Raw genomic sequence first — 6,536 nt, 5'->3', positions numbered from 1 at the left:
TTCTCTATTGTACTGAAGACTCTGAGTCCTCATGTGTATACAGCCCTAGAGGGTCAATAACACCCTGTACGTGCAGACACCCACTCATGTTCTCATTACAGAAACAGTGAACTACAAACACACTGGGCATGCCGCACTCCTCCCCTAGATTAGTGTCAGGGTTTCAGTGGAGAACAGTGTAGAGGGCACAGGACCAGGTGCTCCTGTTACCAGATGTGGCCTCTTGGACACAACCCAGGCTCTGACCACTGGGGGGCGCTCAGGGTCCCTGAACACAAGGGCCATCAAAGGAGCGGGTGCAGTCAGATGTTTTGAGATTTCTTTCCTGGTTTCCTCTTCTGGTGACAATTTCTCTCAGGAAACTCTGTATTCCTGAGTCTGTGCATCTCTGAAAGCTCTGAGTTAGACAAGTCTGTTGGAAAGGAAGAAGATATTCTCCCATGGATAAAAGGCAGAGTCTCTTTCACACACTCATGTGCCAAATTTCAATGAACCATCAAACCTCTGACCCATGCTATCTGACTCTAACAAGAGGCTCTGTTGGACCCAACAGTCAGCCTGGCCCCAAATAGCTTACTGTCCAATCTGACCAGCAACAAGATATGCAGTTGCTGGACATTGGGCACCAGAAGTGTATGGAACCAACTTATGAGGTCACAGGCATCATGATCACAGCACCAAGTGTAGGTGACACCACACAGAGGCAGAGGAACCCACACAGTCACGTGTGGATGTCCAGGCTGGTGACAGGCACCACACTTTCCAAAGGGATATGAAATGTGTATTTTGCACAGAGTTGAAATCTCTGGGAGGAAAAGGAAAAGACCCTCAGCAAATCAGATTATTATACTAAGTCCTGATTAGCAGTCCCCAGTGTGTTCCTGAGGTAGAAACCATCAGGGAATAATACTAGGCCAAAGTTCTCACTGGGAGTTTCTAACAAAGCTATGGGATGGTCAGAACTTTTACACTAAATGTGAAACATGTGAGCACTGTCCTGGAATTCAGCCATGCCTCTTGCCTGTCACACTGTGCCCCACACCCTTGCTGTAGCCTCTCTGGGATTTGAGAAAATTTTATTTTTCTTTTTAAATTGCAGCTCACTTTCTATATATTATATTATTTTATTTTTAAAGATTTAATTTATTTTTAGAGAGGAGGAAGGAAGGGGAAAAAACGGAGAGAGACATCAATGACTAGTTGCCCCTCACACACTTCCTACTGGAGACCTGGCCTGCAACCCAGACTTGTGCCCTGACTGGGAAATGAACCAGTGCCCCTTTGGTGTGCAGGCCACCACTCAATCTAGTGAGCCACTCCAGGCAGGGTTCTATATATTAATTTAGTTGATCTTCTTGCCTACAGCAGAGTTATCAGCCATTTACACAATTTGTGATCTGATGGCCCAATATATCCAGTTCTCACCTGGCATCACAGAGATTTGTTAAGATATTATTGACTTTATTGGCTGTGTACACTTTACACCCCAGTATTTAATCTCCAAGTGTCAATTGGTATTTCTTAATCCTTTTGCCTTTTTCACCCAGGCTCCCAAACCCCCACTCACTTGGAAATCACCAGTCTTTTCTCTGATTCTAGGATTCTGTTTATAAATTTGCATGTTTATCTTGTTTTTTATGTTCCACATATATGTGATATTATATAGTATTTGAGTTTTTCTGTCTAACTTACTTCACTGAGTATAACACCATCTAGCTGTACCCACTTTATCACAAATGGTAAGATTTATTTTTTATCTATCTATCTATCTATCTATCTATCTATCTATCTATGCATGCCAAAGTAAAGAAGATGGGTTTATATTCAAATCGTTGGTTTGGTCAAAAATTCCATTCAGGTTTTTTTTTTTTTTTTTTTTTTTTTTTTTTTTTTTGCTGTAAAATTAAAGAAACATTTTCTGTAAAATAAAGGACACATCAGAGTTCAGGCCAAGATGGAGTCATGGGTAGAAAATCTTCACTTCCTTCCACAAGCAAAAGTAGGATAAAAACCAATCTAAAACCAATAAACAAACAGAAGCACCAGAAAATCAAATGACATGGAACTCCAACAACCAAGGAATTAAAGGAAAGCATCAGCCAGAACAATGAGACCAGTAAGGCAGTGGGTCACGTCGGCCAGCTGGCTGAGAGAAACCTCTGTGAAGCTTCAGGCTGTGCAGACAGGGCTGACATAAGGAGAAACTGAGACTCAGAGTTGACAGTGGACTATGGTGGTTGCCACAGTGGGAGACACTCCCAGTCCCACAGGAGAGTCCCTTGGAAAGTGGCTGGAGATAGCAGGTGAGCCACATTGTTCACTCTCTTGTCCCTCCCCCATAGGAAGTACCTCAGCACAGCAAAGAGGGTTGCCCTGCCTAGGTGAATACCTAAGGCCTTGTCCCCTCACAACTTAACAGGTGTGCCAAGACAAAAAAAAAAAGATGGCCCAAATAAAAGACAGAGCAAAACCTCAGAAAGAGAACTAAGTGATGAGGTGATACCAAACTTACATGATGAAATATTTAAAGCCCTGGTAATCAAAATGCTGACAGATCTGATTGAGCATCTTGCTCAAAAAATGAATAAAAAAGTGTAAAATAACCAAAAGAAATATTCAGGGAGCCAAGCAAAATATTCAGTGAACCAAGAGTGGAAGGAAGGAAACCAGGACTCAAAGTAATACTTTGGAACAAAAGGAAACACAATCCAACCAGAACAAAATGAAGAAACAAGAATTCAAAAAAGTGAAAAGAGTCTTACAAACCTATGGGATAACCTGAAACATTCCAATATCCAAATTATAGGGGCGCCAGAAGGAGTAGAACAGGAGCAAGGAATTGAAAATGTATTTGAATAATGAAGGAAAACTCCCCCAATCCGGCAAAGGGAATAGTCTTCCAGGGAGTCCAGGAAGCCCAGAGAGTCCCAAAGAAATTGGTCCCAAAAAAGAACACACCAAGGCACATCATCGTTAGGTTACCCAAGATTAAAGATAAAGAGGAAATTCTAAAAGAAGCAAGAGGCAAGGAGAAAGTTATCGATAAAGGAGTTCCTATAAGACTGTCAGCTGTTTTTTGTTTTGTTTTGTTTTGTTTTGTTTTCCCCCAAAAGAAACCTTGCAGGAAAAAGGGTCTGGAAGGATGTATTTGAAGTCATGAAAGGCAAGGACCTACATCCAAGATTACTCTATCCAGCAAAGCTATCATTTAGAATGGAAAGGCAGACAGTTAAAGGAGTTCATCATCACCAAGCCATAATTATATGAAATGATAAAGGGGCTTATCTAAGAAAAAGAAGATCAAGATATTAACATTAAAATGACAAAAAAACTCATAATTATCAGCAAATGAACCTAAAAGAAAAGAAAAACATGAAAAACAAAAACTAATCAAACACCCAGAACAGGAACAGAATCAGAGAAACGGACACCACATGGAGGAATTTCAGTGGGGAGGAGGAAGGGAGGAATGGTGGGTAAAAGGTACAGGGAAGAAGAATCATAACTAGTAGGCATAAAATAGACGGTGAGAGAATGGTAAAAATGGTAGAGGGAACAGAGGACTCAAAGAACTTATGTGTACAACCCATAGACGTGAGCGAAGGGGAGATGCTGGAGGGTTGGGGTGTCAGGGCTGAGAGAGGATAAAGAGTGGGAATTGGGAAAACTGTAGTAACATAATCAATAAAAATAGATTACAAAGACACATCAATAACTTTATCTATTTGGATATTTTTAGTATTTTGGCTGTCTCCTCTGTGGTATAATGTTGATTGTTCTCAATTGCTGTGTTGATTCAATCGCTGTCCACATCAACTGGTCTACCTAACTGTGGACCTACTTTCAGTGAGAAATTTCCACTACAGAACTTGACAAATGACATTTGACACATTTCATCAGTTACACCAATGAAGAAATACACTGCATATGAGTTTCATACGGTGCAGAAACATATCTTTGTGACTCTGTTGCATTTATATCTTTTTTGAAATAAACTATTTGATAAAATCTGTACTTTCTTCTATCTTCAACATAAAAAAAAAATGACTACACAAAATTCACAAACGTTGATAAATTTTAAATGCATGGTGATTATGAGACCTGTCATGATACATTCTAACAACATTGTTTCAAGTGACATTAAAGGCAACTGAAAGATACCGGAGCCCTCGTACTGGAAAACCAGATGAACTATTTGACCAGCCCAACGCATTAATAACTAGATGATTATGTGATGCTATTTCTAAAGAAAGTAACATAACACAACTTGACCTGCTACATGAGGGTGGGAATGACCACATAAAGAACAAGAGCCCTGGAAGTGCTGGTGCCAGCCTTGCTTAATCCCACCATCCATGCACCTGGGGAGATCACTTCCCAGTTCTGCACACTGATCAAGGCACCATGGTACTCCATGCCCAGGTGACATCCATCTCTTGTGGATGATGTAACAATGTGACTGAGGTTCATGTACAGACATAATATGAAGGAATGTGAGAGGAGAAAACGCTTCTGAAACTTACCTGTGATGAACCTGGGATGAACCTGCTTCTTGCATTCCTGATTAGAAGTACATCACATGTTCTCAGAGCCACCCATTCTGATGGTGAAAATAAGGCTGAACCACCACAACTGATCAGGTTTATAGAAAGTTATGTCCACCAGCTCCAGGAAAGGGAGGTTAATTAAATGATTTATTCACTCTGTAATCAATGGATGAAGAAAAATGATGCTTATCGTATCAATATAATGTTACTTATTTTATCTCATTTTGTACTAGTGATTGGTCTCAAGGGTTCCCATAATTATCTATAATTTTTACATACTTACTTGACAATCTCTACCTATATCTTCAACTAAGCAGATCTACTCATGGCTGAGTTTCTTCTGTTTTCCTAATGTTTGAACCTTATTTTAACAGAGAGCCTGGAGCAGAAAAGCAAAAGTGAGGGAGTGAAGCTGCTGCACATTAAGCATCAAAACCCACTGGAGGAACATAAGATCACATTCTGCTTCCCTGTAAAGTTCACACTTCTGTCTCCCAGTGATCCATGCCGACACTCCACCTCCTCCAGCACTGGGCCCACATGCTCTAGGGACACACTCTGATCTTAGTTCATGCTCCTATCACTTTGTAGAGGAGAAAGGGTCAGATGGAACTTCCTATCACTTGAACATGAACCTCCTGAACTTTAATGTTTCCTCTAATCATGAGGTTTGATTCCTGTTATTTTGTTCATTACTGGGGACATTCAATGGCATCTCTCATTTTAAATCCTTCTCAGTTTATGACTATTTTCTCTCCAAAGTCATGTGTAAATCAACTGAAGCAGTTGGGTCCCTGGATCAGACACAGAACCAAGTGTAATATATGTTTCTTATGACATGGGGATGTATTTTTACCTCTTTCAGACAAAGTAAAAGTTAGGTGAGGAGAGTAATATTGATTGCTTGACTTATGTTCATGCCCAGACTTGTGATCTTAGCTGCCTGGACAGAGAGTTGACCCAACAAACTTCTGGGTATAGGATGAAGCTCAAACCAACTGAACCAAATTGAACAGGGATTAAAGCAATTCTTACTTTGTTTTTACTTACTTTCTAACATACACGCTCCCTTGATAAGAGGCACTCTGGGTCCATGTTGTTCAGGTCAGTGTCTAAATGCAGAACTCCCTGTATAGCAGGTTGACATGCAGATAGGGCTGTTCTGCTCATGAAAAGCATCCCAGCCCCAACCCTGCAGCTCTGGGACAGGAGACAAGCCCAGGATTTCCAGGTGTCCCCAGTCCCTGCTCAGCACCCAGTGCCATGGAGTGTTGGCTCAGCTGGGTTGTCCTTGTTGCTATTTTAAGAGGTAATTTATGGAGACCTGGAGATGCTGAGAATGTGAGTTGGTATGACTGAGATAAATGGTGGGAATTCAACAGTTTCCTGACAAGGATTACTTTGTGTTTGCAGGCATCCAGTGTGAGGTTTAGCTGGAAGAGTCTGGGGGAGACTTGATGAAGCCTGGGGGGTCTCTGAGGCTCTCCTGTGTGGCCTCTGAATTCAACTTCAGTAGCTACTTGATGAACTTGGTCCAACAGGCTCTAGAGAAGGGGCTGGAGTGGGTTTGTAGCATAAATCCTGATGGAAGTAAAACACACACTGTGCCAACTCTGTGAAGGACCGATTCACCACTTCCAGAGACGATGGCAAGAACACACTGTACCTGAATATGAGCAGCCTGGGAGGCTAGGACATGGCGAGTATATTACTGTATAGCAGACACAGTAACAGGAAATTAGAAGACACCCAGACACAAACATGGCTGCAGGAAGGGCTGCAACCACATGGAGGTTCTCCAGGTCCCTGAACACAAGGACAATCCCAGGAGCAGGTACAGTTGCAAGTTAGGGCTGATTTCCTCTTCCTGTAGTTTGTCTCAGGGAACCTCTCTGGATTCCCAATCTTTGCTTACTGCTGTAGTCTCTGAGTTAGAAAATCTCTTGCAAGGAAAGACAACACTCTTTCATGGCTAAAATACAGAATCTC

General features: G+C 41.6%; 1 long non-coding RNA gene across 1 annotated transcript in view; it reads left to right on the top strand.

Annotated features, from left to right (window-relative positions):
• Nucleotides 1-6,139, top strand: part of LOC118498343 — a 10,491-nt gene extending 4,352 nt beyond the window's left edge. The window contains exon 3 of the long non-coding RNA XR_004900840.1: nt 6,000-6,139. This is a non-coding gene — a long non-coding RNA (uncharacterized LOC118498343). The remainder of the gene's footprint in view (nt 1-5,999) is intronic.
• The last annotated feature ends 397 nt before the right edge of the window (nt 6,140-6,536 follow it).

Source organism: Phyllostomus discolor, chromosome 15 (assembly GCF_004126475.2).
Source record: "Phyllostomus discolor isolate MPI-MPIP mPhyDis1 chromosome 15, mPhyDis1.pri.v3, whole genome shotgun sequence".
In the NCBI taxonomy this organism is placed as follows: domain Eukaryota; kingdom Metazoa; phylum Chordata; class Mammalia; order Chiroptera; family Phyllostomidae; genus Phyllostomus; species Phyllostomus discolor.
Note: the sequence above shows the minus strand (reverse complement) of the source record. Positions and strands in the feature narration are given on the sequence as shown.